Genomic DNA, 27,481 nt, shown 5'->3' with positions numbered 1-27,481 from the left:
CTCAACGACGATCCTGGGTGCACGAATGGCAAAACGTCATTTTTTCGGATAAATCCACGTTCTGTTTACAGCAACATCTTGCTTGCATCCGTGTTTGGCGACATCGCGGTGGACGCACATTGGAAGCGTGTACTTGTCATCGCCATACTGGCGTATCACCCTGCGTGATTGTGTGGGGTGCCATTGGTTACACGTCTTCGTCACCTCTTGTTCGCACTGACCGCACTTTGAACAGTCCACGTTACGTTTCAGATGTGTTACGATCCGTGGCTCTACCCTCCATTCGATACCTGCGAAACCCTACATTTCAGCAGGATAATGCACGACCGCATGTTGCAGGTTCTTTACGGACCTTTCTGGATACAGAAAATGTTCGACTGCTGCCCTGCCCAGCACATTCTCCAGATCTCTCACCAACTGAAAACGTCTGGTTAATGGTGGCCGAGCAACTGGCTCGTCACAATACGCCAGTCACTACTCTTGAAGAACTGTGGTGTCGTGTTGTAGCTGCATGGGCAGCTGTACCTGTACACGCCATCCACGCTTTGTTTGACTCAATGCCCAGGCGTATCAAGGCCGTTATTACGGCCACAGGTGGTTGTTCTGGGTACTGATTTCTCGATATCTATGCACCCAAATTGTGTGAAACTGTAGTCACATGTCAGTTCTAGTATAATATATTTGTTCAATGAATACCCGTTTAAAATCTGCATTTGTTCTTGGTGTAGTAATTTTAATGGCCAGTAGTGTAGCAAATAAACAAACGCAACTGGATCACGACGTTTTATTTACAGACAACCGGCTGCATCTGCGATGAAGATTATCTTCAGGGCTAGGTTGGAAGAAAAAGACAGTAACGATAATGATTTTACCGAAGCGTGAAATTACGAACATAGTAGTAGTAATAACAACCAAATATTTCACATGTACATGGCGCCGCAAAGTGCAGTTTGTCAACGTTGTGCGAAACTAACATGAAACCAAGGATGTGATGGGGAAAGAATGTTTCGAATAGTCACGTGACATATGATTAAGTCGTGAATACATTAAAAAAGTGTCTAACTATTTTTCCATATACAATTAAATTAAAAAATAATAAAAATTTAGACTTAAGAAACACGTTAATGTAGTATATTTCAGCACGAATGATGTGTTACACAATAACGAATAAAAAGCAAATGTTACAAAAGCACTGACAGGGCGCTGTGCATCGTACACGTACGATACTCAGTGTGTTTTGAAGACTTGGTTTTCCCCTTACTGTGTAACGCATCATACACGCTGATATTTACAACATAATTGCCGTTACTGTTATTTCGCAACTAGACTCCTTTTCTTCCGCCTCCCCCCTTTTCTCCTTACAGTATGAGTCCTCAGTATATTTATATTCTTTCTCATTTAAATGAAGTCTCAGATGTGTTCTGTAATTATGAACTGTTTTCTAAAATTTGTAATCGAGGACGAAAATATAGCACGCGCAGTTGCCGTCAGTATGTTTATAACAACATTCATACTGAAATGTATAATGTTAAGCTGTACTTTACGTCTAAATTTCTACTTAATTATAGACAGAAAAATTGTGTTATACTGTTTTAATGTATTCATCTACGGTTTACGCACATATCACGTGAATATACGAAACCTTTTCTCTCCACCAAATCCTTAATTGTCATTTTTATGTCACGTAACACTGACAAACTGCCCTTAGCGGGGCCAGGTATGCGTAGTTGATAGTAGTTTGCTCTGATTTTTACTATCCATGAGACAAGTGTTCAAAATATCAAACTTCTGCAAAATCATTATTGTTATTGCCTTTTTGCTCCAAACTAGACCTGAAGATGTTCGGCTGCGAAGATTGCAATCGGCTGTCGGTAAATAAAAAGTCGTGATCCAGATGCGTGCGTGTGTTTATTATAACGAAATGGTCACGGCTCCTAAGCCACTGCGCCAGTTATGAAGATACGCATCAACCAGTCAGTTGTGAGCAAGCAGGGTTGAGTAGTTTTCAGTCCGATCGTAATGTGTCGTCATTGTTGTTGCACAAATAACAATGGAGCAGCCAGCTGATTAACTCATTCCCCAGAAGGGTTTCAAGAAGAGAAAAGTGAGTGCAAAATCTGTCTCACACACCTTGACTTCCGAACAAAAACGTATTCCGCGATTTGATTGAAATGCAAAACGCGGACAATTTTTGCTCTGTAAAAAATAATTACAGATGACGAAACTTGGTGTTATCAAACTCGAATCTTGCAGAAATTCACTTGAAGAGTCAACGCTTAGACGACGTAATACACACTGAAGCCAATGCGACACCCGAGTTGAATAACATACGAAAGAAAAGTCTTTCTGACAGTTTCACATTAGTGTACGAACCTTGGGTGCGTTGAGCTCATATGAGAGCTGATTATGCTGAACACCAGAAGCATTAAAAACCACAATCTCAACTATTTCTATCTTTATTAATCTAGATCTGAAATTCTGGGCTGACCGTGAAAAAGTTTAAAACGAAACTAAGAGGGACAAATATTTCTTTCTTACTGAAAGACTGTCGTGTTAAAAAACGCATACAAAAAATGTATTTTCAATCCCCACAAATTTTATCGTAGTACAACAGTTTGATTTTCTGCTAACACGCACTCTTGTAGCTATATACTGGACACAGACAAAGTCTCTCAGAACGAAAAGCACAATGTTTAAGAGATTCGAATATATCATTACACCTAACAGGCAACCAATGTTTATTGGTTACAGGGATAACAGCCAACAGAATGCACTCCAGACAAAAGTCTTTCAACCATCTGCATAGGCATACACCTAAAGAAGTAAAGTCAAGGAACCTGTGGCCAACGACCGTAACTATTCTCTTTACCCATTTATCGGAAATGTTAAATTTAGAATAAGTCTCATCCGATGACTATAATGTTTTCTTCACAAGAATAAACTTGATGTAAACATTACATCATGTTCTCTTCCGCGCTTGCTGGAATCTCACTGGATTTCGTTTTACCTGGATTCGAAGCCAAGTTAGCTCTAATGCGGTCAAATACGATACTAGGAATACATTTCATGCTGTGCGCTACGTCCACTTCACTGAGCGGAAATAAGGGACAACAGCTTTGCCGGCGCACTTCGAAAGCCAGGTGGTTCAACTAAGCTGCAGTGATGTGAGCATTAGCAGTTACGACGTAAAAAGAGAGGAGCAGAGAAATAATAACAACGACATTTAATTTTTTGCAGAATTCAGCGAAACTCCAGCAATGCTGCACGTTTCTTGGCTAACACGATACCGTAATTGAAAACAAGGGTGATAAAAATACCTAATTTAAACACAGGGCTACGTGTGGATTAAGAGCATATAGAACGGATTTCACCAAATAGTTAAATATTGAAGCCACTGAAGGTACTACATACAGTTATTCGTTTGGTTATCTCCGAGCTCCTTCCATATCCGGAATCGAGGAAAACATTTCAGTACTGGAAGTTTCATATGCTACGTTCATTACGAGTCGATCAACAACAGTATCCACGGAACCACCCAACCGAAACATTTTCTCCTCTTCTTTCATGACGTGCCGTTATACAGCGTGGTCCACTGATAGTGACCGGGTCAAATATCTCGCGAAATAAGCGTCAAACGAAAAAACTACGAAGAATGAAACTCGTCTCGCTTGAAGGCGGAAACCAGATGGCGCTACGGTCGGCCTGCTAGATGGCGCTGCCATAGGTCAAACGGATATCAACTGCGTTTTTTAAAATAGGAACCCCCATTTTTCATTACATATTCGTGTAGTACGTAAAGAAATATGAATGTTTTAGTTGGACCACTTTTTTCGCTTTGTGATAGATGTCGCTGTAGTAGTCACAAACATATGGCTCACAATTTTTGTCCTAATCATCGTCATTTCATCCCCATAGACACTCAAGTCGCCGAAGTGGCGTCAAATCGGAAGACTTGCACCCAATGAACTGTCAACCCGACAGAAGGCCCTAGTCACACGACATTTACATTAAACCGAAAATATACATTGACGTAGAGAAGAGACAGTGAAATATAAAAGAACAATATTTGCATAAGGATACCCACGAAAATGACAAAACTTAAGTGATATCGTCCTCTGCTTTCCGTCCGTCAGTGTAGGGTGGCACTTGATTTCGTGAGATTCTGAGCATTTTTATTTCCGTAGTATCGATAACGAAGTATGGTATTGGAGGTTGGTGCCACGTGTATGCACTGCGTTAGCTGCAGTTTAATGTACGTAATCATGATTATCTATTCGTCCAATACCAATGGAGACAACCAGTCAGAAAACTTGTGATCATGACAGCCCTCCACGAAACAGAATTCCGCGGAAAGCTGGAATAACGTGATGATTTCGTCGATCACGCGGCTCATACGCGTCAGCTATATGGTTAAAACTATAACGGTAGTCACAGAGACATGCCATAGCTACCGAGGCCGTTAATTACGTTGCAAAGGCCAAACGGTCTGCGGAGCGGACGAGCAAAGGACCGGGGAGCCAGCGCTTCGATGTCGATCGTTCATCGCATACTGGCCGGAGCGTTCGTTACGGAGCGGCAAGCGAAGCTCAGCCGTGTTGTGCATGGCTGTCGTGTCCGGCCTCGCACTTCAAAAGTTAGTGCCCAGTCATTTGCAATTACTCTGGCTCGAAAAAAGAGTAACTCAAAACTGTGTGCAGTCAACATTCTGATGTCTCTACAGTGTTTTTTTTTTCTGGAAAATGATATAGTAAACTGGATATCAGGCGCGCGCGCGCGTACACACACACACACACACACACACACACACACACACACACACACACACACACACACACCCACACACCCACACACACACACACACACACACACAGTCTATGATCGAAAAACCAGGTTTTCTGGCGTTTTTTCCATGTCGCAAACAGAAAAAGGCCAATACCTGAACGGGTGTTCGGAGAGGGAGCTGGTACAACTATTACACTGATTACGTCATTTGAGGTTAAGTGTACGCTGATGACAGAAAAGATAATTAGACTACGAGAAGGTTCTCACTGTTAGGACTGAAGACACGGTAGCGAAAATACAGGACACGTGAAGCGTGCAGGTTACCGCTTCGTCCATGTCCCCGCACCTGGGGTAGGGAGCAGTAAATTCGCCGTTAACTGCGCACCGCTACAGGCCGGAAGAGCGATAAACGGCAGCAGTACTATAATAGTTCCCTTCTGACGGCTTCCTGAATTCCTGCCAGTGGAGCCAATCAAAAATTATCGGAATTACTGCAGCCCGTTGAGAACAAATGATCGTGGCACTGTCCATGTGCGAGCGTCAAAGCCCACGGCAGTCTGCACTCTGTGTATTTTGTGTTCGTTACAGCAGTATAAACTTCCCGTGTGAGGGGCGCTTCCGAAAGTATCCTGTGAAATCTGCTGCTCACGTGTTTCTTTGATCATTCTCACAAAGAAATCTGCCTAACAATATTATCTAATTAACTTAGTCTACCTATTTAGCAACCCATATAAGTAAATGTAAATGCTGTTACAATTTGGGACGCTTTGTTATTTCCTTAGTATCGATATCGAAATATGGTATTGGATGGTGGTGCCACGTGTATATGCCGCGTTAGCTGCAATTTAATGTACGTAATCATGATGATCTATTCGTCCAATACCTATGTAGACAACCAGTCAGAAAACTTGTGATCATGACAGCCCTCCACGAAACAGAATTATATACAGGGTGTTACAAAAAGGTACGGCCAAACTTTCAGGAAACATTCCTCACACACAAATAAAGTAAAGATGTTATGTGGACAAGTGTCCGGAAACGCTTAATTTCCATGTTAGAGCTCATTTTAGTTTCGTCAGTATGTACTGTACTTCCTCGATTCACCGCCATGATTTCATACGGGATATTCTACCTGTGCTGCTAGAACATGTGCCTTTACAAGTACGACACAACTGTGGTTCATGCACGATGGAGCTCCTGCACATTTCAGTCGAAGTGTTCGTACGCTTCTCAACAACAGATTCGGTGACCGATGGATTGGTAGAGGCGGACCAATTCCATGGCCTCCACGCTCTCCTGACCTCCACCCTCTTGACTTTCATTTATGGGGGCATTTGAAAGCTCTTGTCTACGCAACCCCGGTACCAAATGTAGAGACTCTTCGTGCTCGTATTGTGGACGGCTGTGATACAATACGCCATTCTCCAGGGGTGCATCAGCGCATCAGGGATTCCATGCGACGGAGGGTGGATGCATGTATCCTCGCTAACGGAGGACATTTTGAACATTTCCTGTAACAAAGTGTTTGAAGTCACGCTGGTACGTTCTGTTGCTGTGTGTTTCCATTCCATGATTAATGTGATTTGAAGAGAAGTAATAAAATGAGCTCTAACATGGAAAGTAAGCGTTTCCGGACACATGTCCACATAACATATTTTCTTTCTTTGTGTGTGAGGAATGTTTCCTGAAAGTTTGGCCGTACCTTTTTGTAACACCCTGTATATAGACTTGACAGTTGAGGTCGGAAAAACAGCGAGGCTGTTCTCAGACCATTAGTTGTGTATAGAAGAGGTGACATCTTTACTGAATGTCTAGTGAAGTACAAATGGTCAGTACCTGGTTCAAAGACTGTCAGCTGAACCTCAATACAAAGAAATATAGTGCGATATAATGTATATAAATAGACAAGAAGGTACGAAACATCAGCTGACCGCGCGATTGGTAACCAGTAAGTGGAATCAATCACAACTGTCAGGGTTCTACGGGAGGCGATCAGTAAGTAGTGCAACAGATTTCTTCTCGCCCATTTCGGTTGAAAAGATGCGGAATTTGTTGTGGAACAGTTGGAATATTCCCGCTTCAGCCGGTATAGTTTTGTGAAGTTCCGATAAGTGGCGGCGCTATATATAGCCTTCAAAATGGCGCATGTTACGGAGGTGCCTTCAAAGCACGAAGCATTGCAGATATTCTTAGGCGCTTGTAAAATGTCTATCGAGACCTGGCAGTGAACAAAAGCACGGTGAGTTTTTGGGCGAGCCGTCTGTTATCTTCGCAATATGGTCGCGGAAACCTGTCCGATCTCACGCGTGCCGGCCGCCGGCATACGGCTGGGACTCCTCCAATGTTGGAACGTACCGACCCTCTCGTTCGAGGTGATCGATGGATCACAACCGAACACCTCGCTGCTCAAATGGACGACTCTGTAGGTAGTGCTGCCACACTCGCCCGCCAGTTGTGGCACTCGAAGACGTGTGCCCGTTGGACTCCTCGGCGCCTGACAGAACACCTTTGAGCAATAAAGGCTAGTGTGTGTGGAATTACTTGCGCATTACGAGGCTAACCGCGACCAGTTTTTGTCGAACATCGTCACAGGCGATGTAACAAGAGTTCATCACTTCGAACCGGAAACAAAACGGCCATCCATGGAGTGGCGTCATACCCACCACCTCTCCTCCGAATAAAAGTTCAAAGCCGCAGCCGGTAAAGTCGTCATGGCGGTCTTCTGGGACTCTGAAGGCGTTATTCTGTTTCATGACCTCCCTCAGGGATCAGCTCTAAAGAGTATTACGCCACCATCAGGACATCGAAGAAACGAATTCGCCTTGCTCGTAGCCACAAAAATAGAAACAGCTTCTCCATCATTACGCAAGCCTTGCTCAAGTCTGCTCACCTGAGAGCAGCTCACAAAAATTAATCGGACTGTTCTTCCACGTCCACCCTACAGCCTGGATCTTCCAGCTACTGTATGTTTGGCCTAATGACGGTTGCACCCCGCAGGAAGCAGGACTCGCTGATGAGTTTATTGACGCAGCAAGACGTTGGCTCCGATGTCAAATGTTCAAATGTGTGTGAAATCTTAAGGGACTTAAGTGCTAAGGTCATCAGTCCCTAAGCTTACACACTACTTAACCTAAATTATCCTAAGGACAAATATACACACCCATGCCCGAGGGAGGACTCGAAACTCCGCCGGGACCAGCCGCACAGTCCGTGACTGCAGCGCCCTAGACCGCTCGGCTAATACAGCGCGGCAGCTCCGATGTCGACCACGTATAGTGGTGCAAGGCTATAGTATTAAACAGAGCGGGGAAAAGTATGGTGTATTGGAATCCTGGATAAAACGAACCTGCTTTCAGAAAAAAATGTGTTGCATTGATTACTGGACGCCCATCGTAGGATGTGTCCGGAGCAACAGAAGGGGCAACGGCCACATAACTGTACCTATGGGCAAGTAAGATGCCAGATGCGATATTATTGAAAGAAACTTAACGATAAATTTCACTCACGAAAGCTGCGCTTACAAAATCTTGATTCAACTAATTCTTGAATACTGTTCGTCGGTGTGGTTTGTTCGACGAGGTGGATTATTGCAAAAGGTGGAGCAGAGTGCAAAAGAAACTGTGCTTCGTCATTGATTCATGTACGAGGGTAATCCCAAAAGTAAGGTCTCCTATTTTTGTTATAAGTACGTAGACCTGTTTATTTCTACAATGGTTTACATCAGTTTACAGCTTGAACCTTTAGCTATTTTTCGTCCTAATCACTATTTCTGTCGAAGCATTTTTGTAGACGCTGTGGCAGGTTTTGTATGCCCATGTCATACCACCTCACTGCCATGCTGTTCAGAACGTTATGGACCTCTTGTTTCACCTCGCTTTCCGGCCAAAGGTTCTTTTAACCTAGGGAACAGGTGATAGTCACTGGGCGGCAAGTCAGGACTATAGGGTGGGTGGGTGATTATGTTCCACTGAAACTGTTGCAGGAGAGCAAAGGTTTGCCGAGCTATGTGCGGGCGAGAGTTGTCATGAAGAATGTGTACTTCCTTGTTCAACATTCCTCTTCTCCGGTTCTGAATTGCCCGTTTGAGTTTTTTCAGAGTCTCACAGTACCTGTCAGCGTTAATTGTGGTCCCAGCGATTCAGCTCCGACGATGAGGTGAAAGAAGAGGTTCATAACTTTCTGAACAGCGTGGCGGCGAGCTGGTATGACATGGGCATACCAAAACTGCCACAGCGTATACAAAAACACATCGACAGAAATGGCGATTAAGTCGAAAAATAGCTAAATGTTCAAGCCGTAAACTGATGTAAGCCATTGTAGAAATAAACAGGTCTATGTACTTATAAAAAAATAGGAGACCTTACTTTTGGGATTACCCTCGTATGTAGATGCTCAACAAATTAAAGCGTCAGTGTCGCGATGAGTTAGTCATAAATCAAACTTCCGAGACCCCATAGTTTTAAAAACAGGTCTTACAAACGTATTATTTCCTTTAAAACATACCTCGAATAATGACCAGTACTGTAAACTCGGTTTTACATGGAGAGGCAACAAAAGTATTTCTTCTTGGTGAACGGAATAGGAAGGAGGGGAAATTTATCTCCGTCCAACGTCGTACTATGGCTTGCGTAGTATACAGAATGTCTCAGAAGGAATGGTAAATAATCAACGATATGTCAGGAACGATTACTGGAAGCAAAAAGTCTAGTGAGCATGGGCTCTAAAAAGCTACGAGCAGTTCCTCAATTTCGTGACAGTAAAACATGTCTTCCTTTGAACATGTTCCCCTATCACTTATGATGATGATGATGATGATGATGATGTCCCATACTCCGAGGACCGTAGGGGACGATGCGGGAGACCCGCACCGCTGTACTAGGCATAGTCCTAGTGGAGGTGTTTTGCCATTGCTTTCCTCCGAAGAATGATGAAGATGACAACAACACCCAGTCATCATGAGGCAGGAAAAAGCCCTGACCCCGCCGGGAATCGAACCCGGGACCCCGTGCGCGAGAAGCGAGGAACGCTACCGCAAAACCACGAGCTGCGGACCCATATCAATTAAAGAAAGCATTTTAGCACCCACATTTACTAGACGTTTTCGCTCCCACTGACTGTTCTACTCACATCCCCAAATACGATCGTACCACCTGGGACACCCTGTATATGAAGCATTTTCGTCCCCTGCTGTAGACTTCAGAGATGTAAGAGTTCTAAGAGACTGATAAAGCACAGAGTAAAAAAAATATAGAAAAACAAAAACTACGTAAAAAATTATAATAAAATGAACACGAAGCACTTGGATTCCTATGGATGAATATGTAAACCTGTTTTGTATTTCTTAACAATAGTAACAATTTAAATTAGTAAAAAGATCAAGCTAATTACTATAATGCAACTTATGATTGCTTTCCCTTGAACACAACATACTACGAAGTTTTACTTATTGTGCATACACAGAATAATAGAATAGAAAGACCAGATGATTAAATCTTTAGCTCATAAGGGAGCCTACAGCGAAATTTAGCACACAGCGCTGCCACTTCTCGCTGCGACAACCACACTGGCCACGGATTCTAACTGAGCTTGGACGACAGATGCGAGTATGTCGTTCCACACTCCTGAAACTCCGCACAGAGTTCATCAATCTTAGCAGCCAATTAGTAGTACTATTCCAGCCTCTCTGAGACGCATGACGAGGTGTTTCCAAAGGATCAGACATATGGAGAACGTGTTGGTCAGGGCAAGAGTTGGCCATCCTCCGTATCGATGTAGGCCAGGGCAGGACCGGTAACATGCGGACTTGTTTTTTGTTGTTGAAATATAAACTGCTCTGAGATCTCTACGATGAGACACAGGCCCTCGTAAGGAATGTGGTGTCTGTTGCCCAAATTACTTGTTATGTGAACCAGCTGTGATAAGTGTTGTCCCCCCAAAGGGGCCCCACACGACCACACCAGGTGTTGGACCCATTCCACGATGCAATTTAACAACGTTCTTTCTCGAATGAGCCTCCACGTACGGATATGTCCATCGTGATACATGGTGAACCTGGAGTCTTATGAAACCATGACGTGATAGCACTCGTGTGGCGAGTGTTGTCGCTTGGCTCACCACTATCGGCGTGCCTCCCTGCTGCCTCGCTGAGAGTCCGCGATGCTCCAGATATCGTCGCAATGTCAGTGCGCATATTCATCTTGTTGCAAACAAGTTCACTTCCTGAAGCAAGGAACGTGACGTGACTGTATTATCATGCACGGACGAGCGAACAATATACCTGTCCTCTTGGACGCTAGATGCATGGGAGCATCGAGATCCTGCATGGCGTTGATACGGATTTCGTGAAATCATGGATTCCATATCGCGACCAAGGCGAGCAGCGGTATCACGGAAGGATAAAAAAAACAGTCTGGACGTACCACGATTCCACCCTGTAGAATTCAGACATGTGTTGGTACACTTCTCCTTACACGCTCTTTTCACCAACAAACATGCAACTGCAGTCAGCATTTTTATAACCTCTCCCAAGAGGACTGTACAATACAAGAAACTTGTTACAGCTACAGATAATGGTTATTTAAGCAAAGTGAGACTGATTTCACGAAAAACAACCCTGATACTGAGAAGACTCCTTTCACAATTATTTCAACGCGTTTCTCGCGCTACCTGCATCGGATTCTATGGTCACATAGTGGCAGTCAGTGAAGGAATATTTTAGGGAATTTGTTTAAAAAAACGTTTGTTTATTTTCTCCAAGGGCAACTTCCGCTGTGCCTACGTGACGCAAGTTGCCTGCTTTCGCAACCGAGGCAGTTCTGTCCAGTTAAAGCTGCTGACAAAGGCGCCCTCAGCCATCTACTGAAACAGCTAGCGAATTCACGCCACTGGTTTTAGCCAATAGCGAGCGTGGGATACAGGTCATGAGTGTGGACGCTGGAGCGTTATGCAGAGCAGAAAACAGTTGCTTCGCTCTCTTGTGATCCAGACCCGGAGCAGAATAGACGTCTTTTTAGAAGGCAGAGCCTCTGGCTCTGTGTTCCATGACCGACCACCGATATCAATTAACATGAGACGCCTCCCCATCCGTTGCCCACTTGTTTAGTAGTTCGTCCTGGACTGGCCTAAATTTCCGACCCTGGGCGCGCCCAATTACAGCCGATGCAGACTATCCCCCACCTACCCTGGATGAGATAAAAACCAGAATCAGACACCTTAAACAGAATAAGAGTCCTGGTGAAGATGGAATACAGGCTGAAATGATCCTGGCAGGAGGAGAGAAACTTGCAGAAAAAATACACCGACTGATACAGGCAACATGGACCAAAGAAGAACTACCAGGAGAATGGAAAACAGCTCTGATTTGTCCAATACATAAAAGGGCGACAAACTGAAATGTGACAACTATCGAGGAACCGCCCTGCTTAACGTCTGCTATAAGATCCTGTCCAACTGCCTCATACATATAATTCAGACAGTGGCAGAATCGTGATTGGGGAGTACCCGGGAGGTTTCCGACCAGGACGGTCAACAGTAGATCACATCTTCAGTCTCCGACAGCTCACTGAGAAACTGGGTGAATGTGGTAAAGGTTTGCATATGTTATTCGTTGATTTTAATAAGGCCTATGATTGCATACATCGCAAGAGCCTGCTCAACTGTTTAAGGGACTTTGGCATAGCAGAGAAACTCGTCAATCTGATAAAGATCTGCCTGAACGAAACACGTGCAAAGGTGAAGATGGGAAATCGCGTAACTGAGGAGTTTGAAATTGCGACAGGACTCAGGCAAAGAGATAGGTTGTCCCCTATCCTGTTCAACTTTGGCCTCGATAAGATTGTACGCGAGACCTTCCAAGAGAACGAAGGGATCGAAATCGAAGGAAAGAGACTGGCATACTTAGTCTACGCAGACGACATCTGTTTACTCTCTAGGTCGGAAGAGGAGTTGGAACAAATGACCAAAGCACTACAGGAGGCTGCCAGCAAATTTGGGCTAAACATAAACGAAGCCAAGACAGAGTACCTCGTTATGAAGCGTGGTCATGACTGCTAATCATCTACAATCACTGCAGGTTGAGGACCATTCCTACAAGAGAGTGCAAGAATTCAAATACCTAAGGGCACTTTTCACTGAGAACTCATCATTTGAAGCAGAGATCAATGCCAGAATACAAGCAGGAAACCAATCTTACCACAGCCTAGCGTAATTGCTCCGGTCAAAATATCTCTCCAGGCAGTTCAAGATTCGACTGTACAAAACCCTGATCCAGCCTGTTGTTCTATATGGCTGTGAGACATGGAATATCCGGAAACAGGATTTCCATAAGCTCCTTGTTTTTGAGAGAAAAGTGCTTCGGAAGATCTTCGGTCCGGTTCTGGGTGCAGATACAGGGGAATGGAGGATCAGATACAACCAAGAGCTTGAGGAACTATACCAGCAGCTCAACATAGCAGGAACTGTCAAAGCCAAACGAATGCAGTGGGCCGGCCATGTGGCCCGGATGGAGGATCACAAATGGCCTAGGAAGCTCCTGGATTTCACACCTACAGGAAAGAGACCGCCAGGGAGACCCAAGAAGCGTTGGAGGAATGGACTTCAAGAAGATTTAAACCAAGTGTCAATAGATGTGAACGGATGGCGGATAGCAGCAGCGGACAGAATACAGTGGAGGAGGAAACTTGTAGATGCGTACGGTCCACTGGGTCTGATCATGTAGTAGTAGTAGGCGCGTCCTTTCCACATTGAAATATATTGTTTTTATTTTTACCTAATTTTCTGTTCAGTCATTTAACGGCAGCCCTGGATTCCCAATTACAAGTCCTGACCGCTCGACCTCCTGTACATTGTCGCCGTAAGCAGAATCTAACAACCTTTTGCCCCATTTCCTGCTTCAACAAGGAGTGTACTGGCGCAGTGCTAAGTTTACAGCAGCGACGTAAATTAGGTGTTCAATAAAACTTAACTGCGGCAAAAGTAGCAAAACGCACTGGCGAGCCACGCACGCTAGGCCCTTGGTCCACAGCCAGTCAGACATCCAGCCAGACAATTGCCGGCTATTGTCGCCAGCGGGCGGCGGGCAGCTGGAACAATGGCCGCGTCACGAGGACACGCCTCGCGAAGGCACGCCACGCCGCGCCGGCGTCGTCGTCGCCACTGCACTTCCCAAGCGGCCGCGTCTCGATGCAAGCCTCTGCACTCACACCTTCTATCCAAGTACTGCAACTTCTTAAGCAAACGCCAACACTCACTGCTTACAACATTCAAACGTCGATAGCAAGGGCGCATTCACTAATTCCGTGAGACTCCTCTTTAAAATTTGGACCCCTTCCCCCACCCGCTTTTGAGAGATTCTATCAGATGTGGTCGGTCCACCCCCTACTCCCCGCCCCTCCTCAATGTGAGGTTTACCCTGTAGTCGGGTAAAATACGCAAAAATGAATTTTTAAAATTATTTTATACATGGGAATGAACTCTATAGATGTAGCAGTCAGGGCGAACAGGCTTAGATGGTGGGGTCATGTTACACGCATGGGAGAAGCAAGGTTACCCAAGAGACTCATGGGTTCAGCAGTAGAGGGTAGGAGGAGTCGGGGTAGACCAAGGAGAAGGTACCTGGATTCGGTTAAGAATTTTGAAGTAATAGGCTTAACATCAGAAGAGGCACCAATGTTAGCACTGAATAGGGGATCATGGAGGAGTTTTATAAGGGGGCTATGATCCAGACTGAACGCTGAAAGGCATAATCAGTCTTAAATGATGATGATGATGATGACTGATTGATTAAAACACTTTAATAAAACCATACTGATTAGATTGTAAGTCATGTTCAGGGGCATATGTGGACGCTGACCACAATTTACTGGTTATGAACAGCTGATTAAAACTGAAAAAACAGCAAAAAGGTAGGTATTTAAGGAGATGGGGCCTGGATAAACTGACAGAACCAGAGGTTGTAGAGAGTTTCAGAGAAGCACTACGGAACGGTTGACTACAACAGGGGAAGTAATATAGAAGAAGACGAATAGGCAGCTTTAAGAGATGAAATAGTGAAGACAGCAGAGGATCAAATAGATAAACGACAAGGCCTAGTACAAATCCTTGGGTAACACAAGAGATCATCAGGTGATGATGAGGGAATTAGATTAGGAAATGAGACACTTAAAATAGTACATGAGTTTTGCTATTTGGGTAGCAAAATAAGTGATGATGGTCGAAGCAGAGAGGATATAAAATGTAGACTGGCAATGGCAAGGAAAGCTTTTATGAAGAAGAGAAATTTGTTAACATCGAGTATAGATTTAATTGTCAGGAAGTCTTTTCTGAAAGTATTTGTATGGGTTGTAGCTATGTATGGAACTGAAACATGGACGATAGACAGTTTAGACAAGAAGAGAACAGAAGTTTTCGAAATGAGGTGCTGCAGAAGAATGTTGAAGATTTAGATGGGTAGGCCGCCTAACTTACGACTGAACAGAATTGGGAGAAAAGAAATTTTTGGCACAACCTGACTAGAAGAAGGGATCAGTTGCTAGGACACATTCTGAGACTCAAGGGATCACCAACTTCGTATTGGAGGGAACCATGGATGGTAAAAATCAGAGGGAGACAAGAAATGCATACAGTAGGCAGGTTCAGAAGGATGGTGGTTGCAGTAGTCACTCCGAGATGAAGAGCGTTGCACAGGATAGAGAAGTATGGACACCTGCAACAAACCAGTCTTCGGACTGAAGACCACAACGACCACATTATGATCAATGTTCACGTTAATCATTAGTCAAGAAATTAGTCCTACAAATAATTTATGTTTGTTATGGCTCTCAGCACCCGACTTCGTTCAGTGACGATTTCTACATTTTATTCCCATTTACAGAAAGTTAGTTGCTCGCTTTCAAAGTGGAGATGGCTTTCTTCCCTCGCCATCCTTGTCGCACCGAAGGAGAATAATGAGTGCAGTTCCCAATCACTGTTCTTTTTTTCCTTTTTGTTCACCTGTCGAAAGTCGAGGAATCAACCTGGCACTTATTTTCCTACATCTCAAATGAGTATTAACAGTTCGAAAAGGAAAAAAAAACTGACCGTGAAATTGTACGAAAGTACAATCTTCGTCCATCAGTAGTGAAACGTCTATACTGTTGACTTTTTCCCTCAGTCCTTGACTCAAGTTCGTTAGTCACATCCGAAGGTTGATCTGATCGCTCGTGATCACAGTTATTCGTTTTATTTGCCAGCCATTAAACACGATGCACCAATTTTGAACTGTTGCTTCATAACACCAGACTTTAAATGATTCCAAACACGGCTGGTATCGTGCTCAGGAACAGCGAAGCCATTACATGGGAATGCGCGCAATGTACACTGCACTGTGTACAGACGGGTATCGACTGATCTGTAAATGGCAATAATACCGTACCGTCAATGCGGACAGCTCTGCCAGCACGCCGTTAGTGTCACAAGCAAGCGTGCGGCGTGATTAACGGCAGCCAGTACAGGAAGATTGGTAGAGAAACCAAGTACCTGGAAAAGAGCAGTGCAGCAAAAGAACCGCGCGCGATTAAAAACGTACAGGGCACGGGAATCACTCACGATGTAAACTCATAGAACAAACTACGAGAATTTCAAACTGAATTCCACTAAAAGAACAGTGGCGGCGTCAGAAGAAAGGTAGGAGGAAGATTAGACTTTAACGTCCCCCTCGGCATTGAGGTCATCGGAGAAGGAACGTTGTGGAGAATACCAGAAAGGAAACGTAGCCAAGAGGCATAAAACTGCATATTGTAGACGTAAGACAACATTTTCTCTTAAGAAATCGGTGTCTGTCTTTCCATATATACCGCGTCGAAACCGAAGTGCGTTACAGGGAAATGCAACTGAGGTTAGCGGTCGTAAGAAATTTGCTGTAATGTTGTGTGCAACCCTGACGTTCTATTACTGGTTCAGATTGCTTTTCTGGCTGGGAATTACACCCTGCATCAAGACGCAGAAACAGTACCGCTCTTGAAATTTCTTTCTCCTTTCTTTTGAATGTGATATCAACAGTTTTGTCCGAGATGCTGAGCTACGTCTGACGTATATAATCTCTACCGGTTCTAATGTAACATACTTTCTGCTATGCCTTCCAGATTAGTAAAGAGTTATAAAATCTCTAGAATTCATATGGTACTAGCTTTCTCTAAGTACGTGCTTCCCACGCAAAAAACCTAGGGTGGCCGCCCGCAATATTATTGTGGAATAATGAGATATTACGTTCCTTCTTTTCGGAGCGGCGAATGGGATATCAAAAGACAACTTTCCCGTTTCTTAGATCGTAGAAAATAATTCTTCATTCTACACATATTCATATACGATGGTTGTCAGAAATTAGTCGTAAATGAGACAAAACGTGAGCAAACATTCGTTTATAACGATTGCTCACCTTTCTCTACACACTGTAATGCTGCTATTTGTATAGACAAGGAATATTCCTTGTTTCTGATAGACACATGATTCAAAGATAACCGAAAGCAAGGCATTAGGTTTTTGAGATAACTATGGTTCTATGATACGGGAAGACTGTTTGCGGATAGGTTACCAACGGCTGCGTTTATGTGGTACTCAAATCATTTTATTGTTCGTTCCTTTACCGTACAGAACTCTTGAAATCTATCATCCGTCGGTTTATGTTTATTTATAAGCATAACTCACGGCTGTCGCTAACGCTCTAGATCCCGCAGTGGAAACACCTAAATAAAATAAACTGAAAACGAAAATGAAACAGTTTTTATGTGCCGGAAAAATATGTAGGGCTGTAACGCTGAATTGTGGTGCTGAATCACTTATCATCGTGATGTTCATATCGAATACCACAATAATAATTGTAAAACTGACACCATGTAACATCGTAAGCAGCTGTCAAATTTATTATTTACTGTGCGACCAGTTTCAGTCGAAGTTCATTATCCAGCACCGATTGTTATTAGCAGCACAAATACACAAAAAATATCACGTCAAAAACATAATATACATAAATAATGTTCTATCATGCAGAGGTATATGCATATTTTGACAATTTTTGACGTATATAGGTATGTTCCTCTAGCTGCTAAAGAACATCTGTGCTGGATAATTGATTTTGCCCGAAACGATCACACACTAAAGAATAAATTGAACAGCGGCTTAAGGTACTAAATGATGTTATTCTACAATGTATAAAAGCTGTGGAAAACGATCAACGAACGATGTTTCACAATCAAAACCTTATTTATCATTACTGACCATCTTGTGTCGATTCCGTGCATGTGACATAAAAATATATTAGTGAATGTTCACAACTGCTGTTTCTACTTTTGTTTTATGTCCCAAATATGTTTCAACACAGTGGCAGCAACGTCATTGTGTGCTCATTATCTAAGTATTATAATTTCTAACTGAAAACAGAACAAGCAATGTAACAGGCACAAATACACAAATACTACCAAAACTATCTTTGCCGCCAATCAACATAAAAACATTGCTGTTTTTAAGTGTTATAGTAGTACTTACTCTTTTACGGGAAGCCAAAGAACACATGAAACGAACGGATTGTACATTAGTCCAAAAATTAGTTCTTTCTTATCGAAAGAGTCACCAAAGAACTAGTAAGTAAGACTTTGTCGTTTTTAATTACGTTAAATTTCTATTACGAAAGGTGAAATAAAATGTAAGGCGAGATTTTATCCTTAAAGCTGTTTATTTCGATAAGATACGCTTCCCTTTCAAAACAAAAAAATCAAAGGACATTATAAATGCTAATAAAATTAATAAATATGTAAAAATGGTGTTTCGTTGATGTCACAATATTTCAGTCCGCGTGTCGCTAACTGTTTGTGAACAAAATTTCAGAACATTAAAAAATGATGTATCCTTGAGGATTGCGGTATTGCACTCGTATTTTGGGACATAAAAACGAAAGTAGGTGCAAGCGTGTATTGCAAACAGAGACGATCTCCAGTTCTTCAAGGCGAAGTTTAAAAGTTCATAAGGTAAAATAAAAAACAAATGTACTTTTGGTGTTCTGTTTTGAGAATAGGCATAGAATTGCGATAACTGATATTACACTGTGCGCCTGAATTCCCCATAATTAGCGTGGCCTATTTAGTGTTAGAAAGCATCCAGCGGATGCGAATGCTAATACAACAACGGTACGAGATATTACTATAGTTGGTGAACAAGCTACCGTAAGTGCTGTCGAAATGCGTCGTAATATTTAAGTTATGAACTTTATTTTCTCCATAACCCACCACAAACGCTGTTTCGTATCTTAGGACGCGCCATTATTCCATATCGATAGAATCAAACTATAGAACAACTTACGGTGAGACTGTGGAGGAGACAAATTATTACATGTGGACTAACGTTTCGATCAAAAGGAGAAATATAGCTCCATTTCATAGCCGACGTTCGCAGAAGACCTTCCGATAAAAAGCGGTGATACGTTTAAATCCGTAATTACAATTCGTTTAATCGCGTTTTATCGCTTAGGAAACAACGAACTTATCCAATTAAAATCAACGGCGCTAATCGCGCTATGTTCACTTGGGCGTGTCGCTGGTGGTAATCATAATTTGAAAGTGTATTAGCCGCCCGGATAACGTCAGAACTGAGGGAATACCATCTCTGGTCCCCCCACCTCCCGTCCCGTTCGTTCAGTACGGAATCCATGAAACCCATTTCACGGGCCCACACTCTGCATTACGATGACAGAAGTACGCTTCTTCCCCACCGTTCACTGAAGCTTTGGCCCTTTTCTACTAGTTCTATATATTGGACATTAGAGAACAGGTACCATGGCGAGAATTTTTTGAAACGAACCACTTTCTATATGGATGGGTGTTTTCTTTCCTCTTCTGCGTAACTACGTAACAATGAATGCGTTATAATGAAAAAATATACGGGCACATTCATGCATTTTATTAGAACAAAAATAGCATAACAGTAATTACTGTATTAATTAATGACGACACATGGTGTTATAAATCTAATAAAAGTAATAAGTAATTATTCTGAACATCTGTTTCAACCTGCCCAAGTTTTGAATGCCAAATTTCTTACCAATGAGTCAAGACATGTAAACTGCCATATAGGCCACGTGAAGTCCCAACTTACAATGCTTTCCTGCCATACTTTAACAAAACGTCAGCTGCGAAATTACTTACGATTTCCGAGGACGAGATAAAAGGTCGCGAAACACATACATCAAGAACTCCTGAAAGAATAACTAAAGATACTGCGGCCTTCACACATTTTAAAACGGCGGCGCCCCGCTACCACAACTCCCCAGTACCACAGTTCTGTACACATTAAAATAGCATGTAATGGAACTTTATGCAGATTATTCATGAACATTTGTGAGAAGTACCAAAAGCCAATGGATAACGATGGGGGGAGGGGGTACTAGTAGAAATGTGGGCTATTAGAACGTTAATTACACGATACAATTTTCACATTCGTGCCGTACTGATGTATCACGGCTCGTAGTTTCATCATTATAAGACTATGTGTGTTGCTAATCTTGTTGCTAGTCGCTAACACGTTGCAGAACAGCGACGAGTGGCCCCGGCAACTGACAATGGGCTGGCCGTCCCTGGAGCAGGCGGGAAACGAACGCTGTGTCGTGGGCCGCCCACTGGTGAGCATCACGTCGCACATCAATGTCACATAAATCTCCACCGGCCGACTTCCGCGTCTGTGGGAAAGGAGGCTCGTCGTGGGAAAGCTCACTTGAAAGCCTCTGCGCACTTCACGACAGCGAAAACTACGTGCAAATTACAGTGCCACGAGGTTATCAGAAAACTATGCAATTTCTTCCACACATGACCAAAAGTTATACCAAAATGCGATTGAAGTTTGAGACTATCAACACTACGTTACTGCTAGCTACGACAGCAACGCCACTTGAAGGAGTTGCAACAAGGCGTCCGATTTTGGTCGTTTGTAAGGCATTATCACACTTTCCCGCTGCTAGTCCACAGTTCATTCCTGTATCTGCTGCCACACGTTTCTGCTGGGCACATGCTTCGCTGACAAACTGAAAAAGGGAAAAGAAAACTGTTTGCTGCGCGTGGAAAAATCTTTTCACTTTCTGGTTTCCTAGAAATTAGGAGCTGTCATGAGTGAAGTCGCCCCAGCCAGTTTTCTGCTGCAGGGGGGGAGTCTACATATACATAGCCGGCCGCGGTGGTCTAGCGGTTCTAGGCGCGCAGTCCAGAACCGCGCGACTGCTACGGTCGCAGGTTCGAATCCTGCCTCGGACATGGATGTGTGTGATGTCCTTAGGTTAGTTAGGTTTAAGTAGTTCTAAGTTCTGGGGGACTGATGACCACAGATGTTAAGTCCCATAGTGCTCAGAGCCATTTCTACATATACATACACACTCGCAAGAAACATACGGTGCGTGGTGGAGGGTACCCCGTACCATTACTAGTCATTTCCTTTCCTGTTCTACTTGCAAACAGAATACATAGAAAGGAGGATCCTTTATTGTATGATTATATGATAGCGGAACAAACACCCCTGGTAGCAGTCACTTCTGTAAAATATCTGGGAGTATGCGTACGGAACGATTTGAAGTGCAATGATCATATATAATTAATTGTTGGTAAGGCGGGTGCCAGGTTGAGATTCATTGGGAGAGTCCTTAGAAAATGTAGTCCATCAACAAAGGAGGTGGCTTACAAAACAGTCTTTCGACCTATACTTGAGTATTGCTCATCAGTGTGGGATCCGTACCAGATCGGGTTGACGGAGGAGGTAGAGATGATCCAAAGAAGAGCGGCAAGTTTCGTCACAGGGTTATTTGGTAAGCGTGATAGCGTTACGGAGATATTTAGCAAACTAGAGTGGCAGACTCTGCGAGAGAGGCGCTCTGCATCGCGGTGTAGCTTGCTGTCCAGGTTTCGAGAGGGTGCGTTTCTGGATGAGGTATCGAGTATATTGCTTCCTACTTATACCTCCCGAGGAGATCACGAATGTAAAATTAGGGAGATTCGAGCGCGCAGGGAGGCTTTCCGGCAGTCGTTCTCCCCGCAAACCATACGCGACTGGAACAGGAAAAGGAGGTAATGACAGTGGCACGTAAAGTGCCCTCCGCCACGCACCGTTGGGTGGCTTGCGGAGTATAAATGTAGATGTGGAAACAGAGTGTCTATATGCCTCTGTACGAGCCCCAATTTCTCTTCGCGGCAGCAGAATCTTTGGCAGTCAGCTTCAAGTGTCAGTTTTTCTCAATAGTGTTCCTCGAAAAGAACGTCGCCTTCCCCCAGGGATTCCCATTTGAGTTCCTGGAGCATGTCAATAATAATTGCGTGTTGATCAAACCTACGTATTCGACATCTTCCTTTAATCCAACCTATTGAGGATCCCCAACTATTGAGCAGTACTCAAGACTTCCCTAAAGTTCTCCGAATGAAGTTAAGTCGACCATTCGCCTTCCCTACTACAATCTTTCCGCTTGTCGTTCCATTTCAAATTGCTTTGCAACCTTACACCTAGATATTTAAACGACCTGACTCGCAAAATTTAGTGTCGCTCGAACCTCCGGCTGGAGGGGCCGCGCAGTCCGTGACATCGCAAAATTTACTGTAGGTACATAGCCAAAGCAGATATTTGCGACGCAGTCGTAAACATGTTGCGAAAACGCAGAATTCGACATCACCGTTTCAGCAAGACATAAAATACACAACTCCTCAACACGCCTGTCATACTTGTGTTTGGAATGAGCGTTTTCCAGTAATGCTGAGAGAGAGGGAGGGAGGGAGGGAGGGAGGGAGGGAGGGAGAGGGAGAGAGAGAGAGAGAGAGAGAGAGAGAGAGAGAGAGAGAGAGCCGTCATCGAGCTAAAAAGTAGGCCGTGCACAGCGCCAGCCACGGCACTGATTCTATGCTCGTTATAATGACAGTTAAGAGAGATCTGTCAGAAAAAAAAGTTTTTTCCGATCAGTATACCGTTTTCCGTATTTCCAACTGACCGTCGTAATCTGGATGATTAAGGGTCAACGTTAACCAGCAACAAATCTTTTGCAACAATAACCGAAGATTGGTTGGCTGCTTCGGGGGAGGGGAGCAAACAGTGACGTTATCCATCCCATCTGTTCAGAAGGAAGTCAGCCGTACACTTTCAAAGGAACCATCCTGGAATTTGCCTCAAGCGATGTAGAGAAATCTCGGAAAACCTAAATCAGGATTGCCGCAAGCGGGTTTCGACCGTCGTTCTCCTGAATGCGAGCATAGTGTGCTAACCACTGCGCCATCTCGTTTTACAACGAAGGAACGCGGGTAGTGGCGCCAAGGGTACGTCGCAGTGATGGTTACCATCACCTGAACAACAGTTGTGCGTACTCGCTATTACATCAGTTATCTCACTGTAGCGGCTACGTCTATAAACGTATCCGTTCGTCAGCATTCTTGCGTAACAACATCCTTGTGAATCTGTTTAGTGCATTCATCTCTTTGTCTCCCTCTACGATTTTTACCCTCCACGCTGCCCTCCAACACTAAATTGGTGATCCCTTGATGCTTCAGACATGCCCTACCAATCGATCCCTTCTTCTAGTCAAGTTGTGCCACAAATTTCTCTTCTCTCCAATTCTATTCTTAAAACATGTATGTTTCTTAATTTCATTTATCATAAACTATTTTTATCAACTGGTTGCAAGTGTGTCACAAATTATTTAATTAAAAAGACACTGCGCCGGGTAAGTTTTTTCATGCGTACCGCTAAAGCGTTTTAGAATTTATTCCGATTTCAAGTGCTGTTAGTATGTGTGTGTGTGTGTGTGTGTGTGTGTGTGCGTGCGTGTGTGCGTGCGAGCGAGCGCGCACCTGCAGTCGTCATTGTATGCTTTTACTGGAATCGTAAAAAATCAATATTGAAAGTCAGAAAATACTACGTTTTGTGAATTTACTTGTAGCTATTGTACCTACGTAAAAAAAAAAATTCTAACGTAAGAATTTTAAAATTCAAGATTTATTTAACGTTGATTAACAATTATATTGTTATTGTTATACTGATTTTTGTTTATTTCAATCTATTTTTCGGCTTATTAGGCCATATTCAGGAAGATACACACAAATCAACGGCATAAAAAGAGTGTAATTGTTATTCCACCATAAATATGAAGTTGTTCTACCAAGAAGTAACGGAAGAATCCATGTACAGGATTTCAATATTAATATTTCCCCTTTTCGACTGCACTAAAACAGTAGAAAAACAACTATAGACGTCACATACAATATTAATATTAACGCTTGCCGAGCTTGAAAAAAGGAAAGGATTCCTGAAACGGGTCGTGCTACGAGAAAAAAAAACTTAACTGGTGCAATATTTTTATTTTATTTCAATCACTTTCTCTGTGTGCCACGGGCGATCATTACGAATTCGTTAAGAAAGGTAAATGAATAATTTCTTTTTTTTTTGTCATCAGTCCTATGACTGGTTTGTTGCGGCCTGCCACGAATTCCTCTCCTTTGCTAACCTCTTCACCCCAGAGTAGCACTTGAGCAACCTACGTCCTCAATTATTTGCTGGATGTATTCTAATCTCTGTCTTCCTATACAGTCTTTGCCCTCTACAGCTCCCTCTAGTACCATGGAAGTCACTCCCTCATGTCTTAGCAGATGTCCTATCATCCTGTCCCTTCTCCTTATCAGTGTTTTCCACACATTCCTTTCCTCTCCGATTCTGCGTAGAACCTCCTCATTCCTTACCTTATCAGTCCACCTAATTTTCAACATTCGTCTATAGCACCACATCTCAAATGCTTCGATTCTCTTCTGTTCCGGTTTTCCCACAGTCCATGTTTCACTACCATACAATGCAGTACTCCAGACGTACATCCTCAGAAATTTCTTCCTCAAATTAAGGCCGATATTTGATGTTAGTAGACTTCTCTTAGCCAGGAATGCCTTTTTTGCCATAGCTAGTCTGCTTTTGATGTCCTCCTTGCTCCGTCCGTCATTGGTTATTTGACTGCCTAGGTAGCAGAATTCCTTAACATCAGGATTAATGGTCACGAAGTAGATGAAATTAAGTTTCTCGCTGTTCTCATTTCTACTACTTCTCATTACCTTCGTCTTTCTTCAATTAACTCTCAATCCATACTCTGTACTCATTAAATTGTTCATTCCGTTCAGCAGATCATGTAACTCTTCTTCACTTTCACTCAGGATAGTAACGTCATCAGTGAATCTCATCATTGATATCCTTTCACCCTGTATTTTAATTCCTTTCCTGAACCTTTCTTTTATTTCCATCATTGGTTCCTCGATGTACCGATTGAACAGTAGGGACGAAAGGCTACATCCTTGTTTTACACATTTTTTAATACGAGCACTTCGTTCTTAGTCGTCCACTCTTATTATTCGCTCTTGGCTGTTGTACTTATTGTATATGATCCGCCTCTCCCTATAGCTTACCCCTATTTTTCTCAGAATTTTGCTTTGTCGAACACTTTTTTCACGTTGACAAATCCTATGAACGTGTGTTGATTTTTCTGTCTTGCTTCCATTATTAATTGCAACGTCAGAATTGCCATTCTCGTGCCTTTACCTTTCCTAAAGCCAAACTAATCGTCATCTAGCGCATCTTCAATTTTGTTTTCCATTCTTCTGTATATTATTCTCTTAAGCAACTCTATATGAGCTGTTAAGCTGATTGTGCGGTAATTCTCGCACTTGTAACCTCTTGCCGTCTTCGGTTTTGTGTGGATGATGCTTCTCCGGAAGTCAGTTGTATGTCGCCACACTCATACATTCCACACATCAACGTAAATAGTCGTTTTGTTGCCATTTCCCACAAAAATTTTAGAAATTCTGATGGAATGTTATCTATCCCTTCTGCCTTATTTGATCTTCAGTCCTCCAAAGCTCTTTTAAATTCCTATTCTAATACTGGATCCCCTATCTCTTGTAAATCGATTCCTGTTTCTTCTTCTATCATACCAGACAAATCTTCCCCCTTATAGAGGCTTTTGAATGTATTCTTTCCACCTATCCGCTCTATCCTCTGCATTTAACAGTGGAATTCCCGTTGTTATCTTAATGTTACCACCGTTGCTTTTAATGCCACCAAAGGTTGTTTTGACTTTCCTGTATGCTGAGTCTGTCCTTCCGACAATCATATCTTTTTCGATATCTTCACATTTTTCCTGCAGCCATTTCGTCTTAGCTTCCCTGCACTTCCTATTTATTTCATTCCTCAGCGACTTGTATTCCTTTATTCTTGAGTTTCCCGGAACATTTTTGTGGTTCCTCCTTTCACTGATCAGTTTAAGTATTTCTTCTGTTACCCATGGTTTCTTCGCAGTTACCTTCTTTGTACCTATGTTTTCCTTCCCAACTTCTGTGATGGCCCTTTTTAGAAATGTCCATCCCCCTTCAACTGTACTGTCTACTAAGCTATTCCTTATTGCTGCATCTATAGCCTTACAGAACTTCAACCGTATCTCGTCATTCCTTAGTGCTTCCATATCCCACTTCTTTGCGCACTGATTCTTCCTCACTAATCTCTTGGACTTCATCACTACTATATTTTGATGTGAGTCTATATCTGCTCCTGGGTACTCCTTACAATTCATTATCTGATTTTGGAATCTCTGTCTGACCATGATGTAATCTAACTGAAACCTTCCCGTATCACCCGGCCCTTTCCAAGAATACCTCCTCCTCATGTGATTCTTGAACAGTGTATTCGCTATTGCTAGCTGAAATTTATTACAGAACTCAATTAGCCTTTCTCCTCTCTCATTCCTTGTCCCAAGCCCATATTCTCCTGTAGCCTTTTCTTCTACTCCTTTACTTACAACTGCATTCCTGTCTCCCATGACTATAAGATTTTGATATCCCTGTACATACTTTATAACCCTTTCAATATCCTCATACACTTTCTCTATCTCCTCATCTACAGCTTGCGACGTCGGCATGGACACCCGAACTATCGTTTCTGGTGTTGGTTTGATGTCGATTCTGATAAGAACAACCCTATCACTGAACTGTTCACAGTAACACACTCTCTGTCCTACCTTCCTATTCACTCGGATGAATTGCTTCTTCCCGTTCCTAATGCCTTTTCAAGGCTTGCTTAAAAGATTACCGAGAAGAATTCTGAAAGAATACTGCCGCGTCCCTTGCAACGGCACTAGGTAAGTGGTAAGGCCTGCATTTCAGAAAGCGCCCGAATTTAGAAATGAAACTGAAGTAGTGTGTTTCGTTCCGCATTGTCAATCAGGAGTGAAAGTTAGCAGTCATTGGGACGAAGCAAGATTTCAATCCATTAAGTAACGAGAGAAATGTTGTTAGTAGTTTGAAGCTGCCAAAATAAACTATGACCAATTAGTACAAACAGGAGTAAGTGTCACTTAAATTAACACTATTTTTTGGTGTATCATGAAACTTAAACATGCAGTTCCAGTTAATTCTGTAAATTTTTGTTAATGTTCCTCAGATTTAGATAAAGAAGGAAAACTAAGATAGCATAGCGAGTACACATCAAGTAGAGTACGCTACGATTTCATATAAAACTTTTTTGCTCTCATTCAAAACTAAATATTGCGCTCGCTCTGTATTAATACTTACGTCACGAAACGACGAAGCCAAATGTTTCTATGTCGCAGCTGGTGAAATGTTTCTTACCTGCAACAAAACAATCGAAACAGAAAATTAGTTCATTTCATTTAACAAGTGCCATTTAT

Source organism: Schistocerca serialis, chromosome 1 (assembly GCF_023864345.2).
Source record: "Schistocerca serialis cubense isolate TAMUIC-IGC-003099 chromosome 1, iqSchSeri2.2, whole genome shotgun sequence".
NCBI classification, from domain to species: domain Eukaryota; kingdom Metazoa; phylum Arthropoda; class Insecta; order Orthoptera; family Acrididae; genus Schistocerca; species Schistocerca serialis.
The sequence above is the reverse complement of the archived record's forward strand: the minus strand, read 5'-3'. Positions refer to the sequence as shown.